The following is an 18309-nucleotide window of genomic DNA, read 5'->3' on the forward strand; positions in this document are numbered from 1 at the left end:
CCCCCCCCCCCCCCGGCCAGTCCCCCTACCCCCTTACCCCCGCCAGCCCCGCCCCCAGTCGACCCTCGCCCCCGCAGCAGCCCCCACCCCAGGCCGGCACCAGGCTGGGGGCAGGGCTCCTCCCCTCCGGCTCAGGTCGCGCGTGGACGCCGCCCGCAGAGGGCAGCAGAGGCACGGCGCTGGGCCGCCCGCCCAACGGCGACGCTCGGGTAAGTGGCACGCGGGGGGCCGGGGCCTGGCAGGCGGCGCGGCGGCCGCGGTGGCAGCCTGGGAGCCCCGGCGGGAGGTGACACAGCCCGCGCCCACCCCCCCCCACCCCCCCCTCCAGCGCAGGCGGCACTGGCCCAGCTCAGAAGGGCGGGCTGTCGGCGAGCAGGGGCAGGGGCAGCGGCAGCCGCGGAAGGGACAGGAGTCCGCACATCCGAGAGCTGCGGCCAGGGCGGCCAGGGCCTGAATGCAGCTCTGGGAACCGGTGCCGCCCGGCTCCTTCCAGCGGCCTCCTCGCGTCCGGAGCCCAAGCTGACGCCGGGGCCAGAAGCAGCCAGAGGCCGTGCCCGGGCCCCCACCCCCCAGGGCAGGGGGCCCGGCGAGGCCTGGGAGGCAGACAGGCCGCCAGGTGCAGCAGGCCGGGCGGGGAGATGCCTCACTCCTCGAGGACTTGCTCGGGGACGGCGGGCAGGGGCTGAGACCCCGCGACCCCGCGGTCACCGGTTGAGTCCCCTCATAGGCCTGCTTGGAGACGCAGAATCCGGCGCTCGGGAGAATGCTCACGATCGCATAAGGGCACGTTGGCTCTCCCTGCCCGGGCTGCGTGTCCCTTGTTTTCAGGTGTGCCTTGACGCACTCCTAGACCCAGCTGGCGAATGCCCACGGTCCCGGAGAACCCTTGGGGGGTTTCTAGACGCGGATCCCAGCCTTGCTGGAGACTCGATCCCCAGGACACCCGACCACCGCCCAACCTCCACCAATTAGCCATCTGGGAAACACCAGGTAATGTGGGCTTCAGGGAGACTGTCCCCCTATGAGGGCTTCTCTGCGAAGCCCTGAACTTGGGGCGTTCAGAAGGACCCCTGCAGCCCTCACCCCAGGTCTGCTGGTTCCAACTTCACTGATAGTTTGCATCTGTCCTTCCCTGCAGTTGGGCGCTGCCTTCCAGAACTAGCAGTGTGCCCACAGGTGCTCCGGGGAGTCTAACTGGGGCTGTTAATTGAGCATTTAACTCGCACCTGTAAGTGCGTCCATCTGTGCTGCGACTCTGTGACGTCATTGTTTGGGGCGTGGGTGCCGTGTACCGTCTCCTCCGTGCAGCCTGCTAAGGTATTATTCCCAAGAGGCGGCTTTGGTTTCCGGCGCTGCCCCGATGAGCGGTTAAAATGAGCGATTTTGCATCCGTAGGAGGTATTTGGAGTTTAGCTATGAATTATGGAGTCTCGTACCCAGCTCCTAAGTTCTGCTACGGTTCTATCCAAACCCGGAAAATAGCTTTGTTTCTTATTAATACAAGTAGAGACTTTTCAAAAGTTCAAACGTTTTTTTGGGGAAATGTGTGCCTCTGTGTTGTGTGTGTGTCTGTGTGTGTCAAGATACAAGCATAATTAATTTGCTGTCATTCCTTCTTTAAATTCCGTACAAAAAGTCGTCACTCTTTTTGTTTTTTTTAACGTTTATTTATTTTTGGGAGAGAGATCTCGCACGTGCGGGGGAGGGACAGAGAGAGGGGGAGACACAGAATCCGAAGCAGGCTCCAGGCCCCGAGACTCGGGGCTCAAACCCACGAACTGCTGACATCATGACCTGACACGAAGTCAGACCTTCACCAACTAAGCCACCCAGGTGCCCCCCCCCCCAAATTGTCATTCTAAGGAAGAGAAGTTGTCAATGCAAAATGAACAAAGGCAGAGAAGGACAGATATTATGTGTTTTCACTCATACGTGGATCTTGAGAAACTTAACAGAAGACCATGGGGGAGGGGGAGGGGAAAAATAGGAACAGAGAGGGAGGGAGGCAAACCATAAGAGACCCTTAAATACAGAGAACAAAGTGAGGGTGGATGGGGGGCGGGGGGAGAGGGGAAAATGGGTGGGGTCACTGAGGAGGCACCTGTTGGGATGAGCAGTGGGTGTTGTATGGAAGCCAATCTGACAATTCGCTATATTACACAAAAAATTAAAAAAATTTTAAAGGGAGGGGCTGGCTTAGTCAGTTAAGCGTCCGACTTCAGCTCAGGTCATGATCTCGCAGTCTGTGGGTTCGAGCCCCGCGTGGGGCTCTGTGCTGACAGCCCGAAGCCTGGAGCCTGCTTCGGATTCTGTGTCTCCCTCTCTCTCTGCCCCTCCCCTACTCTCTCTCACTCGCTTGAGCGCGTGCTCTCTCTCTCAAAAAATAATCCATTTAAAAGAAAATTTAATTTTAAAGAGAAAGGAAAGAGTCTTCCTTGAGCCCAAGTTAGGACAGCTGCCCAGGGTACCTGTCTTCACAAAGAAGAGAGTCCTCTGGGGAAGGGTCATGTGGTACAGGGTTATATGTTTGTGTTTTTTCCTTTTCACGAAGAGTTACAAATCGTCATGACAAAGGACATTCCAAACAGTTACAGACTTTGTTTTATGTTTTTATTTTTTCATCTATTTTATGTTTTTAGTGTGTGCAAGGCTGTATGAATTTAATCTTACGGGAACCAGGGAGATTTTTCTTTTTATGTCTGCAAGGCTCCTTTTGGTTATTTCTTTATTTTTTAACAAAGCAGATGTACAGTGTGTGCACGGGACAGAAATAGAGCCCATGCTCGGAGGTTTTGCTGAGTCGTTCTGACCTTGGTAAATGTTCAAGTCTAGCTTCCCTGGGAGCCCAGGAGCAGGACCCACAAACATCAAAAGTTGAAATTTTCCTTCATCATTTCCCCTTTTTGATCAGAAATCTTTCCCCAGAAAGCACTGACGACCAACCTTATGTTTTCCGGTCCCTCGGTGCCAGGGTGCCTGGCTTGTCTGTCCAGGGCCCATCAAGTCCCTGTTGCTAGGTATGAACATAATGTATTTTTTCACCCCTAGTTCCTTGTTGGGGACTTACTGTAACAGAACCGGTGGGAAGCTTAAAAGTGATAACATGTTCTCTATAAAGTCCAACCGGTGAGCAAACAGTACGCGTGCTTGGCTTAGACTGTTTTTGCGTTTGGTAAGATATTTAAAACAATGACTCGTGGACAGAAAAAGAATTCTAGTGAGTACAACTTGAAGGAACCAATGTGGTGTTGGAATCGACTTAGGCGGGAGAAAAATCCAAAGAGTCTTGATTAAAAGGTGGGAAAATTCTTTTTCAACGTTTATTTATTTTTGGGACAGAGAGAGACAGAGCATGAACGGGGGAGGGGCAGAGAGAGAGGGAGACACAGAATCGGAAACAGGCTCTAGGCTCCGAGCCATCAGCCCAGAGCCTGACGTGGGGCTCGAACTCACGGACCGCGAGATCGTGACCTGGCTGAAGTCGGACGCTCAACCGACTGCGCCACCCAGGCGCCCCAAAGGTGGGAAAATTCTTGATCATTCAAGAGGGAAGCTAGAGCCTGTTCCCACTGAGGAAACATACGCGTAACATACATTCCATGGTGACTCTGGGGCCGAGACTTCACGAAATTCAGTCCCCCGTCAGGAGGTTATCTCAGGACCAGGAGAGGGGGCTCTGGGCGCACTCTGAGGGCTGGGATAACCTGGATGGGGTCTCTCCTTATCTCACATAAGGAAAGCGGGGCCTTGCTTGTTACCAGGCAGGAACCCGATGAGTCCAGGCTGCTGCAGGGACAGCCAGCGGGTTTGTTGGTGGGGACTGGGAGACATAATAGCCAGTTATAGCCAGTTAGGGAGAAGCACTTCTCTGAAAAGCAGGCTTTCAGTTTTCTGGTAATTTCAACCTCATTAACCCTATGGGGCATGGATTCAATTCCTCCCTGAGTTATGACTTTTCCTCAATCTTGAAGAGTTGGGGGTGATGGTGCTTTGGCTACTTCCCTGTCTCCTCGGGTGAGGTAGATGTTGGGTAAAGAGCAGTTTTGGTAAACCTTAGCTGTAACGTGCCTACACGCAGGGCTAAGCAGAAAGTTCTAACCTGTAGGTCACTGCAGCAAGGGAAACAGAAGCAACACGGTGTCAGACATGTGGAGACTTTTCCGGTTAGAATTTCCCATCGTGAGTCCTTCCTTGCATTTCTATGGAGCGTGGGCGGAGCTCTGTCTTCTGTTACTGCTTCAGCCGATTTAGGGTGTGGTCGGGGCTTTGAAACAGAAGGATTTGACCTACTTGTAACTTTTGGTCCCTTGTGCTAATGGAAGGGGCATCAGAGGTAATTTTATTTTTCTACATAGTTTGGCACTACGTGACGTTAATTTCATCCCCAAGTGTATTCCAAGCAATCGCAACGGTGTAGTCAGGGGTGGGAGTCTCGAAAGTTGATCTGATCCCAGTGGGTATCCAAGAGAATGGATCAGTAAGCCAGTCTCTGCCACCTTAAAAAAGGAGGTGGGGGGCAGGGGCCTCTTGTACCCATGTGACTTGCTGCCTGATTATCTGGGTCCTTACTTCCCTGGAGTTCGTCTAGGTGTCGCAAGTGGTGTTGGCTTTTGTATACACTCTACCTTGTTCAGCAGGCAATAAGGTTAATTAATGAGAGGCATTTCTATGGAAACAAAAGGAAAACACAGGTAATGTTGGAGCAGATTATAAACCCAGTGTCTGAGTCCTGGATGCTGCCAGTGAGATTATCTGTATGACAGGCTTCAAGCATCCTCAGGCGGAGTGGGGGCAGGCAGCAGCAATCTGATGGATTTTTCTGGTTCATAGTTCAGATGTCTCTGGTGATCCTGTGTGTGGTCCATAGAGCAACAGACACTAAGAGGGCCTCTACATGAGCCATTGTGGCCGTGAGTTTCCTGCACCTCCCAGTCCATGAACATGGAATATCTTTCCATTTCTTTGTACCATCTTTGATTTCTTTCATCAGTGTTTTGTGGATTTCAGAGAACAGGTCTTTCACCTCCTTGGTTAAGTGAATTCCTGGGTATTTTATTATTTTGGGTGCTATTGTAAATGGGGTCGTTTTCTTAATTTCTCTTCTGCAGCTTCATTATCAGTGTGTAGAAATGCAATGGATTTCTGTGCATTGATTTTGTATCCTGTGACTTCGCTGAATTAATTTATCAGTTCTGGTAGGTTTTTGGTGGCGTCTTTTGTGTTTTCTACGTACGGTATCATGTCATCTGAAAATGGCGAAAATTTTGCTCCTTCCTTACCAATTTAGATGCCTTTTATTTCTTTTTCTTGTCTGATAGCTGTGGCTAGGACTTGCAGTACTGTGTTGAATACAAGTGGTGAGAGTGGACATCCTTGTCTTGTTCCTAACCTGAGAGGAGAGGCTCTTGGTTTTTCCCCATTGATTATGATATTGGCTGTGAGTTTTTCATCCATGGCCTTCACTATGTTGAGGTATGTTCCCTCTAAACCTACTTCGTTGAGGGTTTTTATCTGGAATGGATGTTGTATTTTGTCAGATGATTTTTCTGCATCTGTTGAAATGATCACATGGCTTTTATCGTTTCTCTTATTGATGTGATGTACCATGTTGATTGATTTGTGAACATTGAACCACCCTTGTATCCTAGGACTAAATCCCACTTGATCGTGGTGAATGATATTTTTAATGTATTGTTGGATTTGGTTTGCTAATATTTTGTTGACGATTTTTGTATCTGTATTCATCAGAGATGACTGGCCTGTAGTTCTCTTTTTTTGTGGTGTCTTTATCTGGTTTTGTATCAGGGTAATGCCGGCCTCATAGAATGAATTTGGAAGCTTTCCTTCCTCTTTTATTTTTTGGAATAGTTTGAAAAGAATAGATATTAACTCTTCTTTAAAACTTACATAGAATTTGCCTGTGAAGCCATCTCATCCTGGGCTTTTGTTTGGTGGGAGTTTTTTTTATTACAAATTCAGTTTTATTGCTGTTAATCAGCCTGTTCAAATTTTCTATTTCTTCTTTGTTCAGTTTTTGGAGGAGGCTGTAAGTTTCTAAGAACTTATCCATTTCTGCTAAGTTGTACAATTTGTTGGCACATAACTTTTCATAATCTCTTACACTCCTTTGTATTTCTGTGGTGTCAGTCGTTATTTCTCCTCTGTCACTTCTGATTTTGTTCATTTGAGCCCCTTGCCTCCCTGTCCCTCCCTCCCCCCCTCTCTGTTTTTGATGAATCTGGCTGAAAATTCATCAAATTTTGTGTTTTATCAAAGGACCAGCTCTTGGTTTCATGGACCAGTTCTATTGTTTTTGTATTTTGTTTTTGTTTTGTTTTGTTTTTAGTTTCTATTTTGATTATTTCTGCTCTAATATTTATTATTTCCTTCCTTCTACTGATTTAGGGTTTTGTTTGTTCTTTTTTTTCCATAGCTCCTTTAGGCATATGGCTAAGTTGGTTTTTTGAGATTTTTTTTCTTTCTGAGGTAGGCCTATACTGCTATAAATTTCCCTCTTAGAACAGCTTTTGCTGCATGCCAAAGATTTTTGGACCATTGTGTTTAAATTTTCATTTGTCTGCATGTATTTTTTGATTTCATCTTTTATTTCTTGGTTGAACCATTTATTGTTTAGTAGATGCTGTTTAACCTCCATGTATTTAGGGTCTTTCCAGATTTTTTTCTTGTGCTTGATTTCTACTTTCATAGTGTTGTGGTCAGAAAAGATTCATGGTATGACTTTGGTCTTTTTAAATTTGTTGACAGTTGTTTTGTGACCTCATACATGGTCTATTCTGGAGAATGTTCCATGTGCACTCGAAAATAATGTGTATTCTGCTGTTTTAGGATGGAATGTTCAGAATATATCTCTTAAGTCCATCTGGTCTAGTGTGTCATTTTAAGGCACTCTTTCCTTGTTGATTTTCTTTTTGGATGGTTGTTCCATTTATCTAAGTGGGATGTGAAACTTCCCTATTATTGTGTCACTATGGATTATTTCCTTTATGTTTGTTATTAGCTGCCTTATGTATTTGGGCGTTTCCATGTTAGGTGCATAAATATATACAATTGTTCTATCTTGTTGGCTTCTCTTTATGATTATGTAGTGTCCTTCTTTGTCTCTTATTGTGGTCTTGCTTTAAAGCCTGTTTTGTCCAATCCTTTGCCACCCCAGGTTTCTTTTCGCTTCTATTTTCATAATAAATACTTTTCCAATATGCATATGTCTTTAGGTCTCAAATGAGTCTCTTGTGGGTACCATAAAAATGGATCTTTCTTTTAATCCATTCTGTCACCCTGTGTCTTTTGATTGGAGGGTTTGGTCCATTTATATTCAAAGTAATTATTGACAGATATGTACGTATTACCATTTTGTTACTTGTTTGAGTAGTTATTTTTGTTCCTTCCTTGGTCTCTTCTTTCATGATGTGTTGGCTTTCTTTAGTGATATTCTTATATTCCTTTCTCTTTATTTTTTTGCATGGCTATTACTGGTTTTTCATTTGTGGTTACCATTCGGTTTGTATATAATATCTTAATGCATATAGAATTCCATATTAATTTGATGGATGCTTCAGTTTAGACCCGTTCTAGAAGCACTAAATGTCTACTCCTCGCCCCCACCACATACACACATTTTAAGTATATGATGTCATACTTTACATTCTTTTATTTTGTGAGTCCTTGAGTCACTTTTGTAGATATACTTCATTTTGCCGCTTTTGTGTTTCCTACTTTTCTTACTCCTGCTTATGGTCTCTCATTTTCACTCAAAAGAGTCTTCTTTAACATTTCTTTTAAGGCTGTCTTAGTGGTGATGAATTCCTTTAACTTTTGTTTGTGTGAGAAACTCCTCTTTCTATTCTGAATGATAACTTTGCTGGATACAGTATTCTTGGCTGGAAGTTTTTTGGTTTTTTGTTTTTTCTTTCAGCACTTTGAATACATCATGCCACTCCCTTCTGGCCTGCAAAGTTTCTGCTGAAAACTCAACTGATAGCCTTATGGGGTTTCCCTTGTAGGTAACCTTTTTTTTTTTTGGTCTCATTCTGTTTTTAAAATTCTCTGTATCACTTCTTTTGCCATTTTAATTACTATGTTTCTTGGTGTGGACCTCCTTGGATTGATTTTTTTGTGGGCTCTCTGTGCCTCCTAGATCTGGCTTTCTGTTTCCTTCCCCAGATTCAGGAAGTTTTCAGCTATTATTGCTTTAAATAAATTTTCTGCCCCCTTCTTGCTCTTCTCCTTTTGGGATCCCTATAGTGCAATTGTTATTATATTTGATGGTGTCTCCATGTTCCCTTAGTCTATTTTCATCTTTTGTTATTTTTTTTCTCTCTCCTGTTCAGCTTGATTGCTTTCCATTACTCTATCCTACAGCTTGCTGATCTATTCTTCCGCTTCCTCTAGTCTGCTATTTATTCCCTCTAGTGTATTTTTAATTTTTTAGGTTCACCGATTGTATTCTTCATCTCTGATTAGGTTAGTTCTTTTTGGCATTTTTTCTCTCTTTGCTGAGCATCTCACTGATGTCCTCCAGTCTTTTCTCAAGTATCTTTATGACCATTACTTTAAATTCTCTATCAGCCGTATTACTCATCTCCGTTTTGCTTAGGTCTCTTGCTGTGATTTTTGTCCCTTTCTTTCATTTGGGACATATTCCTCTGTCTCATTTTATCTAACTCTCCGTGTCTGTTTCTGTGTGTCAGGACAGTCAGCTGTGTCTCTTGCTCTTGAGAGTAACGGCCTTCTGAAGAAGCCCTGTAGCGCCCCGCAGTGCCATGCGCCCCATTCACCGGAACCCGGTGCTTCAGGGGTGTCTCCTGTTACGTTGCATGTGCTCTGCTCTTATGGCTGAGACTCTTTTTCCCTTAGTCCAGCCATCTGCAGTGGCTCTCTTTGCCTGTTGTGGGAAGAGTTTAGTCCCTGTGCCGTTAGTGGGCGAGTCTGGGGCCGCTTTAGGCTTGAGCTGAGTCAGACCAGGCATTTGTATCATGCGGTAGCATCAAACTGCAGGGTGCTTTCCCTGCGTTGTCCCCTGAGAAGGTTTCCTTGGTGGTGGGGGGGGGGGGGGTTGGCTATAGTCAGAACAGCTCTCTGCCCCCGGTCCACTGCTGAGGCCATAGTCTGACTGGTGTGTGTGTGTGTGGTTATCTTTCCCTCTCCCTGCAGTGGGAGTCACTTTGGAGTAGTGCCGGCCCCTGTTGGGGCTGCTCGCACGCTGCCAGGCTTGTGGTACCGCTTTGGACAGGTTGTGGCCAAGGGGTATTGGAGGGGGCAGGTCCACAGGAGGATGTGGAGCCCTCGCGGTGCCAGCAAAGTGGCTGGTACTTAGGAAGAGATCTGCAGCAACCCAGGAAAACTCCCACTGAGGCAGGGATGGAGGGGCGGGTCCGAAGAAGCGTGTGGGGGCAGGGCACCCTGTTAGCCGGCCAGGTGGAGAGTGTAGGTGCTGCCCTGGTTCCCGCAGGTGTCTGTGTATCTAGGCTGGGGTGGGGGGCCACCTTCCCCCTCACATCCTATACAAGTGTACCTTTAAAATTCATCTAGAGGCGCCTGGGTGGCGCAGTCGGTCGAGCGTCCGACTTCGGCCGGGTCACGATCTCCCGCTCCGGGAGTTCGAGCCCCGCGTCGGGCTCTGGGCCGATGGCTCGGAGCCTGGAGCCTGTTTCCGATTCTGTGTCTCCCTCTCTCTCTGCCCCTCCCCCGTTCATGCTCTGTCTCTCTCTGTCCCCAAAATAAATAAAAAACGTTGAAAAAAAAAAAAACAACAAAATTCATCTATTCTGATCTTAGCCATCCTGACCACACATAAAATTCTTTCCAAAGATTCCCCTTCACAAATTTTCTCCTTTTTTTTTTTTCATTTAGACTTTGTTGTAAATTCTCCCTCTCTAAATCACCAGTCTCGTTTCAGGATAAAATTACTTTCTTTTCTCTCAACAAAAACTTATTCTCATTCTTTATGCCTTTCTTACATATATCCTACTTTGGCCACGCATAGAGTTGGCTTCTTTATCATTTCCAGCAGTATAATTACATTTAGCAGAATTTTTCTTTTCTTTTTACATTTAGCATATATTTTTTTTTTTTTTACATTTAGCAGAATTTTAACTCTTGGCTACCATAGTGTCCAGTGAAAACTTAGTTACCAATTGTGAACTATTACACCAGAATTCTTTAGAGTGGGAAATTTATGAATATATTTTATGACTTCTAGACACGTGTGTTTTTTCACAGTGCAACTTTCAGTAAAGCACAAAACATGTTTACCAGGAGACCCAAGTATCTTTAGATTCTCTGCAATAAGAAGGCAAAAGCAGATAAACCTAATGTTTGGTAATTAAGGTTTCAGTATTTTATCTTATTTGGAAAAAAATTAGATATCCAGTGAATTCAACCCAGTGTGTCATTCAATCTAGCAAGACTCCAGTGGTTTATGGTTTAAAGATCTTGGAAGCTTTTTAAAAGTTCATGAACATTTCCTTTAAAACTGACTAGCTCTGGGGCACCTGGGTGGCTCAGTTGGTTAGGTGTCCGACTTCGGCTCAGGTCATGATCTCACCGTCCATGAGTTCAAGCCCCGCATCAGGCTCCGTGCTGACAGCTCAGAGTCTGGAGCCTACTTGGGATTCTGTGTGTGTGTCTCTCTCTGCCCCTCCCCCGCTCATGCTCTGTTTCTCTCTCTCGCAAAACTAAACATTAAAAAAATTTAAAAAAAAACCAAAACTGACTAGCTGTTAACAATTACCCATGAAACCTTGAGACCAAATCAGCCATCATTTTAAGTCATTTTTGCTGACAGATTACAAGAGTTTCAACGTTAATCTGATACATTCAGGTAGAATAAAAGCTGATTATGTGTATTATACTTGACGTTGATGGTTCCAAAAACATGTCTATTTTCATTAAATCAATGGCTTGGAACTAGCGTTAGTACCGAATGTGTTGCACATGTGTCTACCACGACATTAGTCAATTTGCTCCCTGCCGTCAACTTTAGCCGGGGCTCCTGGGGGGAAAGCTGAAATGAGCGGTTTGAGTCCAGGGGAGCCCTTGGGCCCCTTCATGCTGATCTGGGACATGCTCCGGTTTGAACCTCATCAGGAGGTGGCCTGACAGCTTCCGGTCCTCGGAGGTGAGGGTAGGAGGGGCCGGTGGTGCCAGAGGTGCTGAGGGTGGTGCGGGGGCCGGCTGTGCGAGGGCCCCAGTGGTGGTTGTGCGGGAACAGGAAGGGGGACCGTAGAGGTGGGTGGGGTGCTGCCGGCCGGGCCAGAGGCAGATTCAAGGTTGGGACTAACATCTTTCCATTTCCATCTCCTGTCTCTCCCTCCTGCAAGACGGGCTTTCTCTCTGGTTGTTTTCAGCCGTCTGGAGGAGGCAGGACTGGAGGCAGTGGACGGGGCGTCAGTTCCGGTGCTTCTGTTTGGGGAAGTGGATTTAGGATTTCCAGTGCCTGTTTCCTCTTCCTCTTCCTCATCTTTGTGACTTCTGAGAAGGGCGTTGGGGGTCTTGGATCTGTGCCCATCCTTGTCTCTCTGGACCATCGGTTGACATGAGGCGTCTTTATTACGGAGTAACCCCAAAAGCCTGAATGTAGGGAATTTCATCCCAGATCACGTAAACTTGGAAAACATGTGGGTTAGTTTTTATCTTTCTGAGTTTTAGAAGCGATGGCCCCTAAACCAATTAAATAGAGCTCTCTTACAAATTAATTTTAGCAACACCATCTGGAAGTGGAGAAAAGATCTCCGTTATTACACACGGACATATAGACAAGATGCAAACAATACATAGCCTTTGTTTCACTAACATTTGTGGAGAAGACATTAAAGACCCGATTTCCGACTATCCCCCTTTTATCAAAACAAATCTAACTGCAAGATGGCATTATAATTTATGGGTCCATCAGGTTTTTGTTTTTTTTTTTTTCCCCATTTTCCAGTCAGAACACAGCCAATTTTGCCCAAAGATGCCAAAAGCCGCAACAGCAAACAAGCCAAATGTAGCCCAGAGGACCTCCGTGAGCACCGATCGAACCAAACGGCTTCCTAGTTTCCGGTCGCTTTCTCTGTGTGCACGAGAAAACGAATTGAGACGTGTGGAAAGAACCCCATTTGGGCCGTCCGAGACTTCGAGTTTCCCAGTTAAGTAGGCATTGCGAATAGAGGTTCCCTATGTGTTGTGCACAGAGCCTGCCGGAGCTCCCGTGGGTGGTGGGTGGTTTTCCGGGAGCTTTCAGCTCTCGAAGCACGGTTCCCTGTTCCTCTTGTCGTGGTTTTATTTTTCGAGGAAGGCTCGAAGGAGATCTAAAGATGTTAAGTGTGGTGGGCCAGTCCGTGCTGCTCAGATCCCTTCCCGGGAGCTGGGGTACACTCTCTTACGCGTCGCGGTTTCTCCCCGTGAGGTCTGAGACCATTGAGCACCGGATGATCAATCCTATGTGTGCGTCCCCAGACGAGCCAAGCATTAGTTACCTCATGAGGTGGGAAGTTCCTCCGGGACCGCCACGTGTCACGAATAGCCACAGACGCTTCCGCGAGGCTCTCGGTCACCTGAAGGCACCATTTGGCCCGAAGGAGCAAGCGTCCCTTCTCTTCCAAGCTGAGTGATTCAGTGTCTCGTGTTTGTAGCCAGAAAGTTTACTCCAGCCTTCCGTTAATAGAATCGATGATGATAATGCTCAACAAAAACAACCAACCCCTGTAGGTTATTCCCGCCCGGAGAACGTCACAGGCAACCCTCAACAGCTTGAGTACGAGGGCTGTCGATTCAAACTGAGGGGCTTGGATAGCAGGAGTCACCGGTACACCCGTGAGAAGTCAGAGGGCACACAGGGCTCGTGCTGGGACGGAGCGCCGAGTTCCAGACGACCCCCAGCTGTGTTCAGGGGGGTTGCTCTGACACACTGCTGACTCCCCCAAGAAAGGTTGAGACAGGACAAACCTGCCTTAAAATATTAAAGAGAGGGGCTCCTGGGTGGCTCAGCAGGTTGAGCATCCAATTCTTGATTTCAGCTCAGGTCATGATCTCACAGTTCATGGGTTCGAGCCCCACGTCGGGCTCTGCCCTGACAGTGTGGAGCCTTCTTGGGATTCTCTCTCTCTCCCTCTCCCTGCCCCTCCCCCCAAAAAATAAAGAGAAAGAAAAAGCATCTTATTCGAGCCCAAGTTGGGGCCGCCACCCAGGATACATAGTCTTCACAAAGGTTGCTCCGGGGAAGGAACGTGGGCTGCAGGATTATATGTTTATTTACACAGAATTTACACGGAGTTACAGAGAGAATCCAGAGGAAGGGCATTCCGGAAAGCGACAGGCTTTATCTTATGTTTTTAGTGTGCATGAGACTGTATGACTTTAATCTTAGGGAAAGCATGGGGTTTCTTTCTTTATGTCTGGAACGTTCCTTTTTGGTTATTATTGTTATTATTATCATTATTATTATTTAACAAAGCAGATGTACTGTGTGTGCACGGCAAAGAAATAGAGCCCACGCTTGGAGGTTTTGCTGAATCCTTTTGACCTTGGTAAATGTTCAAGTATAGCTTCCCTGGGAGCCTAGGAACAGGGCCCACGAACGTTAAAAGTCGGAAATTTCCTTTATTTTATCAAAGTATCACACATAATCCAAAACTGGAGTCCTCATCGTTCTGTTATCTAACGATCCCAGAGGATGACGATGGTGATGAACATACATCATTTCTGTATCAGGGAAAATCTGAAAATAGGCATAAATTGAAATGAAAACCAAGTCATTTGCATGCACTTGCAAAACAAAGCTTACGAGTGAGAAATCATGGCTGAAAAAGAATCAGGACAACTGGGATCGTGAAGAAAAGTTCGGAGCAAGTGCTACGCGCTCCGCTCACAACTGCGGCTCCTGGTGTCGGGGGCTGCGATGAAATCCCCTCTGAAAAATACAAAATGTTGCTCAGGAAAGTGTGTAGGAGAAAGTGTACACAGGGTTCTAAACTAAAATCTTAACAGCGGTACATCCATATCACCGTAAACTGCACCCCGTATCTCCGGGCGCACCTGTTAGGAAGCTGGTCGGTCCCTCAGAAACCTGCCATGTTGCCCCTCTGGGGACGGAGGCCAGGCAGGGTACACGGCAGCACAAGGCAGACGGTCGTGTTCATCGTGGGTTGGTGGGCAGTGTGGCTGATCACGGGGAGTTTAGGTCCAGATTCCTAGAGGGTCACGCTCCAGATGTAACCCAGGGGTACACCCGCTGTCTCCTGACGGCACGGTGGCCGCCCAAAGCCAAGGTGCCATTTTTCACTGCTGTTCTCAAAGTGGATCCGTGAGTCTCCGTTAAAGAGGTTATAAAATGTCCAAGGGAACCCACACCCAGGACCTCTGAAAATCCCGTCTTTGCCAGCATCTCACACATCAGGGCAGCTGCCCGCGTTTTTCTCCGAATTCTCCCTCCTGCTTGGCCAGCGCTGGCTCTTTCCGCTCAACTCTGCCCGCGCCTTCTTGCCTCTGGGATGGGACCCCTTGGGGAGCTCGGGGCTCACGCCCCGGGGCTGCAGCCGAGCCCGGCGCACGGTGCACACTGCTGTGGGGGGAGGGGGGGCACCAGGTCCCTGAGGTGAGAAACAGGGGGTGAAGGCCGCGCCTTCCCCTGCTTCCCCTCACCACGTAAAACCAGACGCGCGCGGCATTCCGGGCCGAGGAGTCGACTCTGCCCCGGTGGCCATCGGTACTTCTGCTCGGTGTCAGGGTCGGCTGCGCCCTGCCCGTCACATCACCCTGCGCAGGTGCAGCGTTAACAGGACGCGGTTTCCGTTACGTGGGGTTGCCGGTGGTAAAAGTAACCTCCTAGGCGCCGGGAAGGGCGGCCCCGGCCGGTGCGCCGAGTCCCTCTGCTCCCGTAGGTGCCGCGGTCCTCAGGGAAGGGCATGACCTTCTCTGTCCTTGTCCGGGACCAGCGGGTCGAGTCCCGTCTCTCGGGCTGACAGCAGAAGGGAGTCCCTGAGCCCAGCACGGACGGGCTGCGGCGGGACGCCAGCCCCAGGAGGACAAGTGCTGCGGCGGGAGCCGTCCCTGTGTGCAGCCGGGGAAGCCACGTCGCCCCCGCCCGCGCCGTGAGGGGTGGATGTGCGCCAGGCATGACTCCCCGGCAGGCGGCGGGTCGGGACCGATCTCACGTGGCTTTGGCTGTGCGTGTTCCTGAGCGGACATCACCTCGCCTGCCCGCTGGAGCCGCGTCATCCGGCGCTCGCTTAAAGCTAACGTTCCCACGGGAGGGGATCGCTCTTGCTTCTCAGCCGAGGAAATACCATCTCTACTCCCTGGCCTCCAGACCCCACGTCCTCCCTTCCTGGGGTCAGTGGACCTAACTGTGTGGATGGTTTTCCAGTCGTAAACCCCGGGCACCCTGCCCCTGCCCCGTGCCAGGCAGGGCTTCCGTTCCCGATCTGGTGAACAGAAGGGGAAGCCAGGCTTCTGGGCGCGGTCCCTGCTCTGCCTGCCCAGCCCACGGTTCCCCAGCACCGAAGAAAGACCTCCAGGGCCACCCTGGCCAAGATGCCACGGACGGCGTAACTTAGCAGCTCGGGAGCTTTGAAACCTGAACCCAAAACCCTGCGTTGGCTCAGGGGGCAGAGGGGCTCAGCCTCCCATGGCCTGACATAGTGGTGATGCCCATTTGTGTCTGTTCTCTGTACGGCGGAGAAGGAGATGTTCATGGACCCTTGTTCTGTCGTTCTGGAAGTACCTCCCCGTCTGCTGGTTTTGTCTTGTTTCCAACACGGTGAGTCTTTAATCCTTCCTGGGTCAGATGCCTTTTCAGATGTGACGGGCGCCAGAGAAAGATACGCAGACACGTGCACGCACGCACCCGGATGCATTTGCGTGTAACTCTACACGTGGATTCGGGGTTCTGGCCACTGGGTTTGAGAGGGTTCAGTTCAAGTCTGTGGAAGAGCAGGCGGTGAACTCGCAAGAAGTTCTCCCCAACCTCCACTCTGCTACTCGCTGGTTTAACTGGTCTTCATTTCCTTCTTTCTTAAAAGCCGGCGAAACACACAGAATTGACGACGTCCGTCATTTCTAAGTGTCCAATTAAGTGGCAGTGAGCGTATCTGCCTCGTTCTGTAACCGTCACCCCCGTCCTCTCCAGAACTTCACTGTCCCCCACTGAGACTCTGTCCCCATGGAACACGAACTCCCCATCCCTTACCCAGCCCCCGGTGCCCACCGCCCACGGTCTCTATGGATTTGACAGCTCTAGGGACCCCCCCCCCCGCCCCAGAAGTGGACTCACGCAGTATTTGTCCCTTGTGACTCCCTTATTTGAGCACAACGTCCCCGGGGTTGACCCATGTTGTAGCAGGTGTCAGGATCTCAAGACTGAGTGTTGCGTCGGGTCCACGGGCTACCTTTGGCTTCTCCGTTCATCAGCAGATAGACACTCGGGTTGTTCCCCACGCTTGGGTGCTGCGACTACTGCTTATGAACGGGGGTGTGTAAATGTCTCACGAAGAGCCTGCTTTCAAACCTTTTGGGTAAAGACCCAGGAGTGGAATCGCTGGGTCTTAGGGCGCTTTACTTTTACACGTCGAGGACCCTCCACACCGCTTTCCGGAGCGGCTGCGCCGGTTGACATTCCCACCAGCGGTGCACGAGGGGTCGTTTCTCTACCTCCTGGTTTTTCTTTTTTTTGACAGTAGCCGTCCTGATGGGTGGGAGGTGTGGTTCACCGTGGCTGTGATCTCCGTTTCCCTGACGATGAGGATACTGAGCACCTTACTGGCCATTCACCTTTGGAGACACAGCTGTGGAGTCCTTTGCCCATTTTAAAACCAGGCTTTTTTCTTGTGGTGGAGTTGGAGTCTTTATATACTCTAGACCTGAGCTCCTTATGTGATACAGGATTGGCAAATGTTTTCTCTCATTCAGTAGCTTGTCTTTTCACTGCTGGTGGTGTCTGTTGATACGGAACAGGCTTGAATTTTGATGCCCGATTTACCTGTTTTCGCTCTGTGCTTGTGCAGACAAGTAAGCGCATGCCTCAAAGGCGTTTTTTACACAGAATCGGAGGGAAGCAGGAAAGGCTTTCCGGGGCAGTGAGCAAGAGAGGCTGCCGGACGGAGCGGCAGGAAGCGGTGCGTGTGGCTGACGGGACCGAGGGCCTGGGTGGGGACGTCCCGAGGCATTGGGACTTCAGGCCGCACAGCCTGGGTACCTTCTTCTTAGCAGGACCGTGGGACAGTACGGAGGGCAGCGGGGAGGGGAAGAGACAGGAGGCAAGATGAGCCTGGCGGGAATGGGGACGGACAGACGCGACCATCTGTGCAAGTGAGCTGACGGAGCGAGGGGACGTGTGGACAGGCGGTGAGGCGGGGGACAGCCGGGGGACGTGCCAGCCGCGGCAGCTCGGAGGCGGCCATCGGGTGTGACGAGAACGGGGGCGGGGCGATGGGGCCTGCCGGGTGCGCGGCGGCTGATGGAACAGACGTGGGAGTGCAGTCACCGGTGGGTGTGCAGAGGCAGCTAGGTTCCCGCGGATGCAGACCTTCCTTAACTGCACGCTTGCTTTTTAATCGAGCAGACATCGGGGGCTCGGGAGGGCTCCCCGAGAGCGCGGGTGCCTGGGTCGAGGGGCTTTGCCTCCTGCCTGCGGGCCGTCTCCGGGGCCTTGCTCGCTCGCAAGCCACAGGGTTTGAAGACCGTGGCGTCGTGTGGCCGGTCCCACTCAACCGTTCCTTCTGCAGTCCCCAGAGGTGGATTACAACACGTCCAACCTTTCCCGGTGACCGTGGGGACACGCAGGATTTCTCCCACTCTCCTCTCGACACGACGCACCTCCCGCTGCAAACGGACACCCCTTTTGCCACCCGTCTGTGGCAGGGAGCAGAATTCCGGGGACTGCGGTCTTGGAGCTTCTCAGATGGACCGTCCACCTCCTCACCGGCACTCGCGGTGCCAAAGGGAGCCCGCACGGGTGGCCGCCGGCCCTGCAGACACGACACGGCCACACCGGGTCCCCGAGCATGGAAGTGAGCCTCGTGCAGGTAAGGAGCTGGTTTTCATCTTATTTAGGATTAGCTTTAACTTAAAAACGGCCACGAACTTTGTTGCTGGGAAACAGTCCTGCTTAGGATAGCTTGGGCACGTACACCTTTTTAAACTGTAAGTGGCATGAAATCTAAATACAGAGAAACCATTTCCAATGAAAATTTATTGTCAGAATCGAGATGCGCTCTAAGCGTAAAACACACAATAGATTATTTAAAGACGGCACCGAGAACACCACCACCGTCGCGGTAATCTAATATTGATGATCTGTCACTGGGACGGTAT

General features: G+C 49.7%; 1 long non-coding RNA gene across 4 annotated transcripts in view; it reads left to right on the forward strand.

Moving 5' to 3' along the window:
* Nucleotides 1-93: 93 nt before the first annotated feature.
* The window catches only part of LOC121022947 (uncharacterized), a 30256-nt gene continuing 12040 nt past the window's right edge, over nucleotides 94-18309 (forward strand). The window contains exons 1-4 of one of the 4 annotated variants that reach the window (XR_005787187.1): nucleotides 94-209; nucleotides 851-990; nucleotides 11945-12150; nucleotides 17721-18020. This is a non-coding gene — a long non-coding RNA (uncharacterized LOC121022947). Of the gene's footprint in view, nucleotides 210-239; nucleotides 991-11944; nucleotides 12151-17720; nucleotides 18021-18309 lie in introns of those variants that run through there. The other 3 variants (XR_005787186.1, XR_005787184.1, XR_005787185.1) reach the window with 3 other exon arrangements.

The sequence above is a fragment of the Herpailurus yagouaroundi genome, unplaced genomic scaffold, assembly GCF_014898765.1.
Source record: "Herpailurus yagouaroundi ecotype Mexico unplaced genomic scaffold, PumYag 483, whole genome shotgun sequence".
In the NCBI taxonomy this organism is placed as follows: domain Eukaryota; kingdom Metazoa; phylum Chordata; class Mammalia; order Carnivora; family Felidae; genus Herpailurus; species Herpailurus yagouaroundi.